This window comes from Lepisosteus oculatus, chromosome 11 (genome assembly GCF_040954835.1).
Source record: "Lepisosteus oculatus isolate fLepOcu1 chromosome 11, fLepOcu1.hap2, whole genome shotgun sequence".
NCBI classification, from domain to species: domain Eukaryota; kingdom Metazoa; phylum Chordata; class Actinopteri; order Semionotiformes; family Lepisosteidae; genus Lepisosteus; species Lepisosteus oculatus.
In genome coordinates this window covers 36116425-36133033 of record NC_090706.1, presented here as the reverse complement: position 1 = coordinate 36133033, position 16609 = coordinate 36116425, and the positions used below count along the sequence as shown (strand labels likewise).

The 16609-nt window shown below is 36.7% G+C and overlaps 1 long non-coding RNA gene across 1 annotated transcript in view; it reads right to left on the bottom strand.

The window, feature by feature from the left end:
• The window catches only part of LOC107077704 (uncharacterized), a 47955-nt gene extending 46515 nt beyond the window's left edge, over window positions 1-1440 (bottom strand). Inside the window, exon 1 of the long non-coding RNA XR_001478702.2 lies at window positions 971-1440. This is a non-coding gene — a long non-coding RNA (uncharacterized lncRNA). The remainder of the gene's footprint in view (window positions 1-970) is intronic.
• Window positions 1441-16609: the final 15169 nt, after the last annotated feature.

The following is a 16609-nucleotide window of genomic DNA, read 5'->3' as shown; positions in this document are numbered from 1 at the left end:
TGGAAACAGCCATATCAATAAGCAACAAGGAAATAATCTAGATTTGCCAGGGTTACCTGGTGGCCCCAATCCTTAAACTTCATGGTCAGTCAGCAGTAAATTTTAAGACCCTGTCTTAGATAACACAGATAATTGTACAGCAGAAGTGAGATGGAGCCTCATATTTAGTTCAAGATAAATACTGACCCAACCTGCTCTGACCCTACGTCTTCCAAAAGCATTTCGAGAAGCAAATGGTGAGCCAATGTCCCTGTTGACTTGAGAGAGATAAAAGCATTGTAATTGGGATGAGCACTGTACATTTGCTTCTTGCACTTGTCAAGTTCTATTTGTGTCACCCAAGATGCAGATGATACTGATGGGATGCCAGCTGAAGTGAAGGAAATCATGTGAGGCCGCCCTGATCTGTGAATTAGAGTGCAGATTCTTACATGGGAAGTGTAAATTGATGCTATCTGTCCCGGAGGGCTACAAAAAACATTTTTCAATAGTCCATGACATTAAAACAAGCACCACTGTTGAGTTTTGATGGAACTGATAGAATTCATGGACGTCGTGTGTTCACGTTCTGTGTATGATATAAAACCTCTTTCCTCATGGCTTGAAGGAAATATCAAGGATTCTGATTTTGGTTGGAAAATGGGCTTGGGCTCAGAGAATTCTATAAACCATTACCTGTGTGAAGGTCTTTAAATCAGAGTAACTGTATCTGTTTTTGTTTCTTTAGCAGCAGTAACAATCGCTTACATGTTTATAACAAGGTTGAAAAAAACATTTACAGAAATCAGAAGAGTAAATGTGATTTACTATCACATTATCACCATCAAGTGAATAAATAAAACAAACACGGTCTTCAATTGAAAAATGCTAAATTGACCACAGGAGAATCTGGCAGCGAGAGGCCCAACTTGGCTGTGTGCATTATTATTGCAACTCGATAATCAATATCTATGATCTCGTAGTCTCGTACCTCACTGCTCATGCTCGCTTGACACTCGTTGAATCGCTGACCCAGTCTTTCGGATCTCTAAGTGCTTCACAACCAACAGCCTTTTCCTTTTCCGGTTTGCACAGTGTGCATCGTTGAACGCTGATATCGTAGAAACGTAGACTAATTGTTTTCACATTTTAAAAAATTGATTCACTCGTGTCGAAAGAGTTGAAGGGCGTTAAGCGCAAAAGAATTGCCAAGTTCATTTAAGGTGGAATGGCTTGAGGAAACGGTAGAAATTGCTACTGCAGAAAGTTATAATTTGATATATGTTCCGTTGCGACAAATTGATTCAGAAATTGGCGTTATATGACTGTTTTGTCGTGATACGAAAGTTCCAGAAGAAGTTTCTAGTGGAAAATGGTGGGACGACGTTTGGAAACTTGACTTTTTAAAGCGTCATCTCACAAGCAAATCACTTGTTGCAAATCACAACTCAAGACACCTAAATCCTTCACTACCAGCTACAGGGCTGCTGCGTGACAGTCCAGATAAACAAAAACGTTCAAACCATGAGGAGATTATCAGTGTTCTGTCAGCCATTAAAATGAATAACTCTTTGCTCATTAATGAACATATGGCAAAGTATGTTAAAAATTTCTGAAAATTGGCGAAGCAATTGGCGTTTGAATTTTTGGAGACTGTCAACAGCATTGTTCAAAAAGAAATGGTAAGGAAATAGTTTCAGCAGACTTTCATACGTTATCAGTTGATGAATGCATATATATTTGTCAACAAATGCCTCATACTGTACCTTAAATTTAGGACTAAAACTTCTACTGTGTATAAAACTTATTTTGGTGGAATAGTGCAGCTGCAATTTAGTAGCTATGAGAATTACTAAATTAACAAAAAATAATTTCAGGTTTACAATTTTACATACACTCAATTTTGTGCACACATGTCACTAGGGAAAAATTGCACAACTTGAAATTTATGCCCACATAGGCCGTTACAAATTAGAGGAAACAATGTAGCAAGCTCTTATAATTTATTTCAAAAGCTTGGTTTGAAATTTAGCTTTACAATTTAAACCAGAGGTTCATTGGATATGTTCAAGCGACTTTAAATTGATTTTCTTAGATGGTAATGTGAAGTGGAAAATAGCAATCAAGAAATAAAACATGAGCTCTTTATTTTTAAGACTGTTAGAAGCTCAGGGAATATCCATATTCTTGGTAACACGTGTACCCTGCATACACATTAGCACAGTATGTTACTGTCTGAATATAGTCATCTTAAAATGGGTCTGAATTAGCAAGGATGTATCCTCAACCTCTACTGTCATCACATATTTAATCTTAAATATACAGAGTACTTGAGGACTCTTTTTACTGATCTAAATCACAATTCCCAGATCTACCAGTCTGAAGTAACACTGTGTATACAGTAACAGCACAGGATGTGACTTAGTATTGCCTTATTCCCTCTAGTTATGTTAATTAAGATATGGGTTTTCAGAGTTAGACATTTAAATAAATCTAAGGTAAATTTCAGGCACAGAAGAATCGGGCACAGAAGATACCAAGTATGAAGCTAACATTGAATAAGAACATTTTAATTATTATTAAAGGATTGTCATTCTGCTTGATTTATTCAAAGGCACTTGGAAAAGTGGACTCTGCATGCTGACTAGCCATGAAGACTTGCTTTAGACATACAGTATGTTGGAGTGGAGATTAAGCTTCTTATTGTGTTAAATCATTGCTATGGGTGCTAGCTTTGTCAGGATGATCAAAGTTAGATTATTTAATTCTGTTAGGATACAATTAATCACAAAATGGAATAGAGAAACACAAAGAATTCAAGATGGGTCTTAAATTTTTCATCCACTAAGTAGAAATGATGCATGAAATATTAAATAATTCATTTAATTTTCACATTCTACAATGAACAATGTTTTAAACATATCCATATTATAGATATGGATATAGATGTTGTAAGGATAGCTCCAGAACAATAATTAATCAATGAACTATCTGAGAAAGCCCATTTTGGCTTCTATAGCTTTATTTGAATTCTTGCCCGTTGTAAACTTCACTGAGGTCACCAGCAATGTATACTCTTGTGGTTCGCTGCTGATGTCAACATGAAAAATGAATGTTATCATTCTCAGTAAGTAACTTGCCTGTTCCCACATGGTTAATAAACTGATGTACTGTAGAGTATGTTCGGTAGCTGTGTGTTAATTTTAAATGTAACCCAACGTCCCTGTTAGATTATTCATCACATGATACTCCCTTTAAAACAGTCCAAGTGAGATGATTAAGATAAGTCTAATTTGCTAAGCCATTATACATAATTTAAACAAGTGCAGCTTGAGTGCAAACACCGATTGAGCATATTAAGAGATAAAAAACAACATTTGCATTCCTGTTGCCTTTTTGTTAGACTACAAAAAGAAATCAGAATTTCTGAAATTGCTGAGATTGAAACGCTCAGTTTATCATCAATGACTACCTTAATAGAACGTAAAATTAACACAAAGTAAATGCTCTTTATTTAAAAATGTTTCATGTTCACTGCATACACAAGAGCCCTGTATTTGTATTTATAAATAGATTTTTAAATAATACTGTATAGCACCATGAAAAACAAATTATTTCTTTTGGTAAAAGACAGCCTTGATGCTCTTAGTGTTGGTAAAAAAAAGAAACTTGTCATCACAGCACAGCTTATCACAATTCAGCTTATAAAAAAAACCTCTTTTGTTCACTATAATCTGAGTAATATAATATTTGAGATACATCACACAAACATCTGTCTAGGTTCAGTGTCCCATACCAGAATAGCAAAACCAAAAACTGAACAGCAACAGAACTTTAAATAAAAGACAATGAAATTATTGAATTCAGAGATGAAAATAACCATAATAAGAAAAGAATGTGAACTCATTAAATTGAGTAGGTGATTTGTAATATGGTTAGAGCAGATAAAAATGTGGAAAGATTAATTAGATCCCCTTAATGCATAGTTTCTGTTCCTGCAATGCATGCTCTGCCCATTTTACTATGGCTTGGAGTTTTGCCAAAAATATATACAAAGTTTTCACTGATTTTAATTCCTCGGTGTGAAAGTAAAGGTTTCTACAAGCTGAAAGTCTTGGCTTCATTCCCAAAATCCACGGCTATTTCTATTGCTGTAGTTATGGAGAACACGACACCAGGGATTTTTTTAAATTTGATTCTAGATAAGTATTCCTTATTTTTCTCAGTTGTATTAATGTATTCTTTGCATGAAGATTTGAAATCTTAGACATCATATTTTTTCTTCTGCAAAAGCTACACTCTTTGAAGTTTCCATTGTATTCTTTAACCCAGATGGAAAGGAATTCCCGGGATAGTACAGTAGAATAGGAGATTACTGTAAAGAGACAAAAAAAGAGGGCAAACCAGCGAACAGAGGAGATTAATAAAGGAATATAAATCCAAAATTCTTCATACAAATAGTCACAGAAAACTGGTCAATGCTAGTGAATGGAGAGTACCTTCACTGTAAATTTGACGGAACTTTTATGCTGCGTAAATGTCTTCTTTGAAATGAAAAGCACCGAATGGCATGCATTTTTCACAGTAGGAATGGGTCATCACAACGTATCCGCTGATCCTTAGAATTAAGAGAAAAGAAAAAAACTAATATTAAAAAATAACAGCAAATCAGGAGGAATCAAGGATTTGGATCCAGGAATATTAGCTTCATACTGTATAACAAAAAAAATATTTTTAAACACTTGTTTTAAATGGCATAGAGATGCAAGGAGTTACAGCATAGTGAAGTGCAATACAGTGAAGGTTTGAGATGAGTTTAATTTGTGACAAAAACATTTTCAGAGAACATGGAAGGTGCATCCCCTACACTGTTGCAGCACATTTTACAATCTGGAGTCAGCCTTGGTCACCTACAGTATGCTATTACCATGAACAGATGTTTATCCCCGCACTATCAAAGTATTAAACTCTCACTCTCACCTCACTTCTCACCTATGATCTGAACCTCACAGTGCCTTCTTCCTTTCTTACCAAAAACCCAAACACACATTGAAAATCTACCTCTACCATACATGTCAAAAGCTCCCTCCCCATTATTTCTATCCCTTTATTTCATTCTGTTGATGCATGTTTTTGCACATAACCTGTTACCTTTTTGCTGTTTTGCACATTGCCTGTTGTTGTTTTTTGCACACTGCCTGTTGTCTCTGTCTTTCTTTTGTTATACAATTGTACTGTTGTTGTTGCTTTATTTTCTTTGTACTACTTATGTCCGAGAGCTAGCTAAATAGCATTTCATTATACCATATACCTGTATATGAGTATAATGACAATAAACTTGAACTTGAACTTGAACTTATGAGTGACCATTACCAATTGTTTTGGAATCATAGAAGATATTTCCATTAGCTATAGGTGTTACGTACTACGGTTATTTTTGACATACATACAGCAGGTGTCTATTTCAATACACTCGAGTCCGTTCAGAAGTAATGACTCTAGGCTAGATTTCTACTGTGGGGTCTATAAGAAATGTGCAAATACTGGAATTTATATTTAAGGTGTTGTTTTTTTATAATATATTCTTGATCGATCTGGCTCGATCAGTTATTAAATTAAATCTTTTTTTAATAGCTCTGGCATGATTGGAAAAATACATTGATTATATAAACTGCATTTATTTGTGCACATTCTTTTTTTTTTTCCTCTGAGACACATGCATGGGCTTTTGGTAAGTGATACTCCATTGCTCACTTTCAATCTCACAATTTCAACATCCATCAACATTCATGAATTAAAAAGACTAATAGAAGAACATCACACCACTGGAGACCTTGAAAGTAAGGAAACCACCTGAATTTACTATAAGTACATACATCTTAATTTATGTGTGAAAGCACTGCATAACAAGGGCGTTATGTAGATGTATTCTCCAGAAATTAATTTAATACACACATGACTGATCAATAGCATCTATACCATCAGCAAAAATCTTCAAGACTGTATTGAAATATGCCCAACGGACAACAAATACACAATAGTCTGAGTAAGGTGAAGGATTACCTACTTAAAGGCTTCAAAACAACGACACATCTGTTGCAAGACAGTTCTCATTTGCAGCAGGTGTACTTCACAAACAACGTACAATGTATTCATTTATATCCATCAAGACACAAAATGAATTTAAAACACTGAAAATCAATTTTGAAAAAGTCCACTTTGATCCCTTTAGAATGCACTTCATCTAGGGACGATGTGTGGCTGGTTAAATGAAAGACAAAAGATAGTTTTGTGCTCCGTGCTCTAGTAAAAGACACAGAATCTGCTTTTTTCTTGGTCAAAAACTAAAGGATTAGTACCTTAAAGAGAAATTCTGAATTTTAAATGATAATGCTAACTGGACTTGATCATAGTTTTAATCTTTCTCTGTATGGACATACTGTATTTTAATTTCACTCTTATCTTCATATCTCTTTTATTAACATTGTATTATCAATATCTCATTAATTTCTTAAGCAATTTGGTCAACATAATCAACATGTATGTCCACAGAACAAAGACAAAGAAAAAACAGATAAGCTCTCTTATGTACCCATTGCATCCTATCTCCAAAAAACATGCATGTTCCTGTAATGTTTCAAGAGAATGTTGATCAAAATATTTCCTTAAAATCCCTTCTAAACCCATTAGACTCATTGGATGTCATGGTTTGCTTAATAGGTTTCCTAACATTTTCCCCATTAATTGCTTCATTACATTCCAAACCTATTAACTGCAAAAAAGTTAATTAGACATTCAACAAATATTTCCCAATCATACAAATGTAAAACAATTTGTGAAAACGGCAGCTACTTAATTGCTAATTGTGCTAAACAGAAAGAGATAAAGGGACATGCGCCTTGAGAAAAGCACATGCAATGTTCTGAGTGCTGTTTTACTCGTAATGAGTCTGATAATTAAATTTCCCAAATGGAGAGACAGAACAGCGGGTTTACACATGACCCCCATTCGTACAGTACATGAACAAACAGGGAAAGATTTGCACTTGCACGTGCAAAGCAGCAACAATTTTGTTTTCCGCTCTATTTCCGGTCTATTTCTTCAAATAGAGTGTCAAGGGCTTCTGAACAATTCATGCTTCCAAAACGTTGAAGGAAGCACATCTTCCTTCAGAAGTATCTGAACTTTTGGGATTGATTTCCTAGTAACCAATATTTCACACAGCTGGAGAAGTGGTGCCAGAGGACTTGCCATCCAGGTTTGACATGAGTGCGACCGTGACTTCGGATGAGGTGATAAATAATAAAATACAACTGGCAATTCCAAATACCTCTGAACAAAAAGACTGCATCAAGGGTTAGATCATCATGCATTTTAGTATTATTTAAAAGTTGTCCTTCACATAAACTGTACTTTAAATAAACCCAGAGGGCTCCATTTCCTTTAACCTAGCCTAGAAATCTTATTGCATATGTGGGTTTCAAAAATAAATTAAAATGGCAAGATCAGTTGTGGATTAGCAAGAAAAACGTATGACATGCTTTTGAATTTTTGCTTGTGAGATCACCTGGAGACCCACCACTGTCCACAAGATTTACCCAGATCAAGAATACAGCTTGATTTGAATATTGCGTTTTCTGTTGGGAGACTATTAGGATTTCATTATTATTATCAGTATTGAATACTCTTTGGTCTGCTGTGGGAATAAGGCAGATTTTTCCTCAGGCTACAAAAGAAACCGGAATGTCACTCTATTCTGTAAAATATTGCCTATGGGCAAAATATTGGAGTATGGATTCAGACATCTGTATCTTTCCCTGTAATATGTCAAAAAGTAACCGGTAACCAAATCAACTATTAGATATTCATTAATATATACAGATTTTTTTTTTCTTAAAACATGCTCTCGCCTAGTTTGACCTTATTCTGTCACTTTGATTCAGGACCAGATCCACTTGGCTCAATTTGACTTCAGGTCACCACAGGAGCTGGTGATAAGAGAGCAAGCACCTGCCTTCAATAAAATGGATGTGAGTGGCCTGTATTCCACCTTCCCAGCTAATCATCTAGAAGATGACATTCCGCAGTGTCACTGACAGCATCATGATATACAGTAATAAAGCTCAAAGCAGCTTGTTTGATTCTGACCTGTTACTGAACTGGAGCCAGTGAGGGAGTCCAGACCAAAAGAAAATTATGAGGTATTTTACATGATTTAATTTGCATCATGTCTCTGGAATGCAAATATTTTAGAAAATGGGTGCATAGGTAATACAAGCTGATGAAAAGGGAACTATATTTTCGGTTTTTCTTGAATTCTATTGGGCAGCAACTTCTTCTGTCCAGTGATCACTTTATAAAAATAGGATTTCCTGAGTAGATGGGAACTTTGCATACAGCTACTAGAAGCCCTCCTTATAATTCAGGATTGTTCCTTCAACTAGTATAAGATACTCTGCAGATTTTGTCTCATAACTCTAATGGAACCCTGAGGGTCCCCTATTGAAGATCAGTACACTACCTTCACCAGTTTATGCAATATCTGCTGATCATACTGAGTTTATAACAGGCCAAAGGGATACTTTCAGAATTTCATCCAATTGGAAAAAAAAATATAAATGCCAAATCTGCAAAACATTTAATGAGACATGCTTCATTTTCATGGTTCCTTAACAATTTTCAGAGCTTTGCAAAGGAGGTTTTTATAATGTTCCAACTGAACAACATAAAAGTCCTTTGGTTCTTTTAAATGCAACATAAGCTAGTGAATATTCCTACATAGTGAAAAAGATCCAGGGCAGTATTTTCATTTGACTGGTGCTTTGAAAGTAATGGTTCCATCAGCACAAATTCTGTACTTCCTCTCTTCCCTTCAAAACTTCCAATTATTTTAGCCTAGAAGGCTTGCAAACTGGGTCTGGACTGTTCATCTCACAGAGGCTTCAGAATTGACTTCTCTGTATCTAGTATAGTGAGATTATCAGGTAGCAGCATGCAAGAAATTATATAATTTAAATCCTTGAGTCGGTTCCATATGCCTAATTCTTTCGGTGTTGGAGAAAATGATTCACATTCCTGTTCTTCTTTTCAAAGGCCTTGAAGATTTTATTTCTGAAAAATTGGCATAGAATGTACAAAAATTAATTTCACATGGATAAGTGTGACACAGCATGTTTCCAAAGATAGTTTCCTATACCACTGTGCTGTATCTAAAAATAAGAAAACAAAAAACACTCCCCAAATACATATACTGTACAAATGGATGGGTTGAATGTCTACATCAAAAGTTTTTTTTAATTTCAGGCTGCCAGGGTTGCCCAATACATGTTTGTCAGGCATTGGAAAAAAATGAGATAACCAGGGCAAACAGAAATGTATGAATTAACATCAGTTTTCAGAGCCAATGTCAGTTTTGAGAATGAACATCAGTTAGAGCCAATTTGTTTTTGCAGTGGAATGGTGTTTTATTGACAATGGCCAATCTTGATACACTACACTGTCCATTTTGTATTTCAATAAAAATAAACCTTTGAAACCTTATTAAATTCCCATTCTTCTTTGTGCTTTGCCAAAGCCCTCTTGTCTTCATAACTCTGGGGTTTCAGGGGTCTGGCCAGGAAGTATTATACTTTTCTTTGTCTTATTAAATCCAATGGGCTTTATGATGATTTGCTTAACGCTATGGGAATGTGACCCTGTGATACCCTACATAAGAGAAAGCAATGATGACGTCTGGATACATTTCAACATATAATCTAGTAAATGATGTGTCCTGAGAGAGTTTGTGGGCTATGGTATTATTGTGATCTCATACAAAGAAGATGCAGTGCTTTCGATTGTATTTCAAACAAAGCACACTTTTGTGTTTTGGAATCGGTGATGAAATTGTGTTCCTAAAGAGTCCCTACGTGTTTCAAATTCTTGTGAAAAGTGAGAGACATTTGCACTGAATTGTCATGCTTTAGTTTTACTTTATATTTGTAGCTACCACTATTTCTAGCATTGATCTGAAATGCTCCTCCTTAAAAAATACGTTCTTTTCATTTTTTAAAAGGTATGCAGTTTTTTATTTTGCAACCAGAGCTGACACACAAAACTGAGCAGCTTAAAACTATACACTGCAAACTATACCCTATACACTCATTTGGTAGAACTAGTTATAGGTCAGAACTAGATTCTGATACAATCTATATTTAGGCATACAGTACTTCGGAGATTAAGACCATTTAAATGAAATGCAATAAGAACCGACATTACCACATCTTTTGGTTTTTGAACAGCTCAGGTATTCTGCATCATCCTTTGATGAAATTGAACTTTGTTGGGCTCCATGACATGCTGTTGTCGATTCATTACAAATACATAATTTATCTCACAAGTTTCAAATATTTCAGGGAGATTACAGGCAAAATGAGACAAGGGCCTTAAGCTTTTTGAGCCTTAATCAGAATTTTCTTCTTGATGAAATGCATTTCCTTAAAGTTATTATTAAACGTGGAACTAGTGAAGGAACGCTGGAGAAAGCATTTCTTTTTATGATTTTTTTTTCTTATTGCAGTACTTTTCATGTATATATTATTTATATCCTATACAAATATCCTCTATCCTTATATAATCTAGTTAATCACTACATAAGTACAATAAACACATCAGTATGTGACAATTGCATGCTATTTGTGTGGGAAGAACAAAGCTTCTGTTGCTCATTGACTATGCATGTATTTTATAGATTAATTTAGCCTTAGTTCTGCTAAGGTTCTGATTCTACTGATGGTGCTCTTCTTCTGGAAACACCTTTGGGAAGTACCCCAGTGGTTTAAGTAGCCATTGTGGCAGATCTGATAGACACCTTATTTAACACCCTTTGAAATTCTTTTGAAAGCTGTCATTGAGCTATAATTACTAATTGAGAAGCCTAAGGTTCTCCCATTTCCATTTGCACACCTTTGTTTTTGGCAAGTCACATCGCTACATATGAGAATGGTCATTTATTTGTTTTACTACTGAAGATGCCACTATTGTTCAAAGTTCTATAATCAGGAAAGATATGGTTACATTTTTCTTTGTGCTTTTCTCACAGGTGTACAGCCATAATTCTCGAATCCCAGAAAATCTATGCTCTATATATCTTGGTTTGTTCAAACTGTAACAAATATCTGAAGAGAAAACGGCTAAAGAATACTGTACTAGTGGACAAAACATTGTCATTTGGTTACACATAAGGTCCCTCTTTGTTATTTCAGCAGTAAATTGTTATAACATAGCTATTGCCATTCCAAAAAAGACAACAACTCACCAAATCCTGATAGTTTGCTTTCAGATAAAATGGGCAGTCATGTCTGAAGGTGTACATTTTCCTAAAATCATTTAGCAGATTATTTTATCTAACATGACCTAGAGAGACTAGGGGATAAGCTATGGATGAATGAATGCTAGAGACACTTACATCATTACATCAGTTTCACCCAAAAGAGCAGCACAAGGAGGTTAAGTAACGTCCTCAGGATGATATACATGTACACTAAGTCAGCAACAGGGCCAGAACTAGGAATGCACAGAAACAAGTCTTTTACCTGAACCACTTAGCCAAATGCAAACTTGTGGACATAAGTCTTCCCTGCATAAGCACAAGAAACATAAGGCATAATTTCTATTATTAGTATTAGTGCGGCTGTTGTTTTTGTATCTTTACACATCTTCAGTTGAGAGTCCTCCACTTTATCCTTGTTACTTTTCACTTAACCAACAAAATCAACATGACCAGTTTAATACATTTATATTTAATGTATTATATAATATTGCAAAATACATTATTTTTCCTCCACTGAATAAATATTTGGTATATTCATCTGTGGGGCAAGGATCAGCATGATTTTCAAAATCTGCATATAGAATTGGCAGTTTTTTATTATATCCAACCATTTAGGAATCACCAGCTGTTTGTTCATCCACATGGGGAGCACAAGGAAAGGCAGACAGACCCCATGTTAAAGCTTATGTTATAAGCTCTGCAGCAACATCCAGTAGATACTAAACTGACTGACAGGGTGGTGTGTCCATTACCATCACCATAAGCCTGAATGTGCCCAGGAAGTTACAAAGGTGAAGGACACACTAATCCCATTCATACTCCAGGTAGCACAGAGCCCATTGTGTGCCTCCACGTGGGGAATCACAGGTACAACTGGTTGGGCCGTGATCAGGGCACGAATTTGCAACTTTTAGATCTGTTAAGAGTGGAGCCACTCAGGAGCCCCAACATCGATCTGTATTCCTAAACGACTCTCTCCCTTATTGCTTTACAAAGCCTCGGTGCATTTAATCAGCCTGCACCTTTCCCCATCCTTGGCCAGCATACAGAAAAGCTGAATATCTTTTCAGACTCCGCTGTGCTGCAAATTGGTGAAAACGTGACCCTCCCTCGCCACATGTGCTCAGTTTGTTAATGAAATTTCTTTCCGGTATAAGCTTCCCTGAAAGATGTCTGACCATCCCATTGTCTTCTAATTCCTTTGTAAATTAATCCTCCCGGCCCTCCCTCTTCCCCCACGCCTTCACTCACTGCGATTTCTAGTTTCATACCGAGTGCTTGCAGCCATTCCGTCAATCAAGCTGCAAAGGGATTATTTGATGACATCTCTGCTCATTGACCCAACCGCTCTAAAAGGATACATAAAAATAACATCCTAAATCCTAAGACAGAACTGCTGTGCGGTCTCTTCATTTCGGCTTTACTCACAGTCCACGCGGCCCCCAAATGGTTTTTCATTGAGAATGCCAAATGATATTCACCGACGACGGGTTGCAATTAGCAAACAGTTAAGCTGCCTTGAGGCGTATCCACCTGTGAACTATCAAAACCTGCTTTACCCTTGACTTCAAGAGCTGTACAGTAATTCTCAAATGTAGAATAAATGCTGACATCTTAGTAAATCCATAAATTGAGTGGAATTATCTGTATGCCAGTGTTTTGAAGGGATTAAACACCATTGACTCGTACCAAGCCATTGAAAAACTTGACTGAGCAAAAACTTTAAAAGCTCTAAATCTTTGGCAGTAATATATATTATATATTTATTTATTGTTTCACTATATGTATCCTGGTCTGAAGGATTACTGCCAGAACATTAAAAGTCTACAAAAGTTTTGTCAACCCCACAAAATATGTTTTTGGAATAAACAGGTACTCTTTGCAAGTCTGGACAAATTGTATGAACTCTGTATGTACAGTATATGTTGCTATAAAGGTACTAAAGAATAATATGGTACATAAAAATTGGATGAACTCTTTAATATAATTAAATACAAATTTAGCTTTATCCTGCTTTGCAAAAATTGTATGAGACAGATAGGACTGATCCTTTTTTTCCAACATCAAAAAAGATTTCAAATATTCTGCACACACATTCAGTGATGGTCAATAGACTTGTGGTGACTCTGGAAGACTATATGAAGATTTGTGGGAAGATTTAATCATCACCGGTCAATGTCATCCTGAGGTGGGGTTGATATAAAGCTCTGTGTAAACGCAGCTGAGATCACAGTCAATGTGAGTGGTTTCTCCTAGCAACTGAATCACTAACTGTTATTCCCACAGAGAAAAAAAGTCAATACAATGTTTTGTTTTTCCCTGGTTACATCCCTGAATGATAGCCCATAAAGAAAAGAAAATACAACCCATCATTTAAAAAATAAACCTGTAGAATGTGTTCTCAGAGCAAGTATTGGCTGTACAGATTCATGTATATAATATATCTTATTCATGTATATATTGTTAAGTGTTAAATTCCACTTGTCTCCTCCTGCCAAGGATGATAGTGAAACAGGACGTGAAAATAAATGTGAAATGTGAACATACCGTGAAGGATAGGGTGTTAACATACACTGATAAAGGCATGCCTTTTGCAGCTAAAGGGCATGAACCTTTCTTCACAGTGCGCTTGACTTCATAGTCTGTTATGCAAAATGATGTTTATATCCATTTACGTCTGAAAGTATTATGGAAGGGGCTGGAAACAAGAATATAGTAAGAACCATAATTTCTGCAGCCAATTATCCATTTGCCCTTCAACTGCACAATGTGCTCTTTTCTATCAGCCTTTTACCCAGCTCTAAGTTTATACATTTTTCACAAGACATGATAAAATGTACCTTATCAAAAGTACATACTTCAAATTGTGGACTGAGTCCCAGTGTTTAATAGCCTAACGTCTGGATTCTTCTGAACAAAGCTAACCATGCTGCCAAACAAACTGTTTTTATTCTTATTAATGATCAACTCAGTCCAACCTCCTCTTATTTGTATGCAAGTTAAAAAAACAATGGCACACGTGTTCTGAATCTAGCATATTATTTTTCCCATATTTGTTAGGTTTACACCAGTGGTGCAGATCACCAGAACTGGAGGGTCACTGTCTGAGGGTTTGTCTACCAGCACTGCACTTCATGACTGCATCAAACTAGTCAGTAATTTGACCAGTTTAACACTTCAAAGGTTTTAAAGAGCCCAAGACAATATGATGGAGTCCGGCCCTTATGGAAGGTTGTTCATGATTATTTAATCATGGGCTGCAGTTCTGTAGGCATTCATTCAAATAAAAAAAAAATCATATATGGTTTTCACTGGAAATCAAATGATCAAGATCTCTGTTGGGACAAAACCAACTGACACCAGGGTCATGAGGAACTGACTGTAGAACTATACTAAAGAACTCTGCTCAAATTTACTTTAAGGATTAATGTGAGACAGCTTACTAAAGAGGCAGTGAAATTATTTTGAAGTATACAAATATTTCAGACAAAAACACATATTACAAGGTCAGATCTGTCTCTCTCTTAGAATCATAAAGTAAAATATATAAAAATGTCAAGGTAACTCACACACTGGGGAGCATATATGCACAAATGACCAGCCCTGTTACCACTGAGAAATTAGTTTTACCAATAAAACCTAATTTGGGTTGATAATGTTATACAGCAGCCTGCTCTATGGATGCAGTAAGTATATTCCTATAGACATCACGCAAACAACTGTTAGAGTTGAAGTGAAAGTGTTGCGCCTGGGTGAGCTAGCCCTCAGTGTCCACCGAAATAGAGCTCTTTAGTATAATCCCTGTGCATTCTCACGAGGAGCCACATTCACGTAAGAAGTCAAACACCTCCTGGGGCTGTAAGGACATACAGTAATTACTCAGGCCACGTGTCCCTACCACCTGCCTCCAATTAATTGATTAATCTATTAGTCTAAGATATCGAGACCCTGGTTATGCCACTGATCAGGTGCTCTGTCATTGAGTTACCTTCTGACCAGAGCGGCACAAAAAACCCACTTCCTAGAAGGACATCCAGCCAGATGTCAGCCTGAGTAGTTGTCTGTGCAGCCTAGTCTGGATCATTAGGCAAGATCCACATCTCCTGCCTCCTGCCCCAGCATGGTGGCGTAGCCACTCAGTCCTGCTCAGCCCTGACAGCTGTGCTCTGCTTCAGTCTCAGATCAGCCCGTCTGCCATCACCTGTCCCGTTCGGCTATCTCCGCCTGCTTTGCCTGCCCCAGTCTGCTTCGGCTATGTCTCTCAGCTCTTGGCACTCACATTGGGATCCCTCCGCCTGTCAGCAAGATGCGGCTTTCTCTATCTGCTAGCTGTGTTGCAACAGAAAGGGAATGGATCTTGTTTCCAACTTTTGCGATTTGCATCTGGGAGGTTCAACTCTGGGCCTGGAGGTTGTCGTGGCAACGCACCCCTCAATTGGACAGGCTGACAGCTTCTCCCAGCTCTTCAGGCGTAGCTGCTTTAGAGGGATCTAGGAAACCTACAGACACACCTAACCTCCAGGACAAGACATTGGGCCACCCTGAATTATACCAATCAAAGACTTCATGCAGATTGTGCTTTGCAGGTGAACACTTTTAACTTACTTTGGATTTTGCTTTTGAAAAAAAGAACAAGCCAGTTTAACAAAATCAATGAATGGGTTTCTAAGTACATGTACAATTAGAATAGAAATGAAATGCATTCCTATGACTAAATCATAAATGAATACATATATTCAGCGTGCAGAAAGTAAGGTGTCCTGAAAGGACTAACTTACAGAATTGATTGTAGCAGCATGCAATTGGTGCATTCTTCCAGTCTTCATTAAATTCTTTCATTGCCTTCGTGCCTGCCAGGGTCTGATATGACAGGAGTCAAGAGGATTTAGATTCAAAGAGTGGGACCCCAGGGGCAGATTACGTGGTCAATTAAAGTGTTAAAAAAGCAATTAGCATTTCATTGGCTTGCAGGGGGGTCCTGAGAAGAAGGAGGAGGATCAGCATTGAAGCCGCTTTGATTGCAACTCATTTCAAAGCTGACTTTGGAGAAAGAGTCAAATAAACCTATTATTGGATTGTGGTATTGTTTCACAAAAGACAAAAATCAATGACACCCAGGAACAGGTAATCAACAGTTCAAGGTAAAATGCACAACTTCATTTTGCTTTCCCACCAGAAGAAGGCACCAAGAATTCCAAAGATAAGTAGCTGGACAATTTATACAGAGCCTGTAAAAATCATGCACATTTTGTGGTGCTTTATTATCAAATAAGAGCAGACAGAAAAAGTAATGCTCATACGCAATAAGAACACAACTGA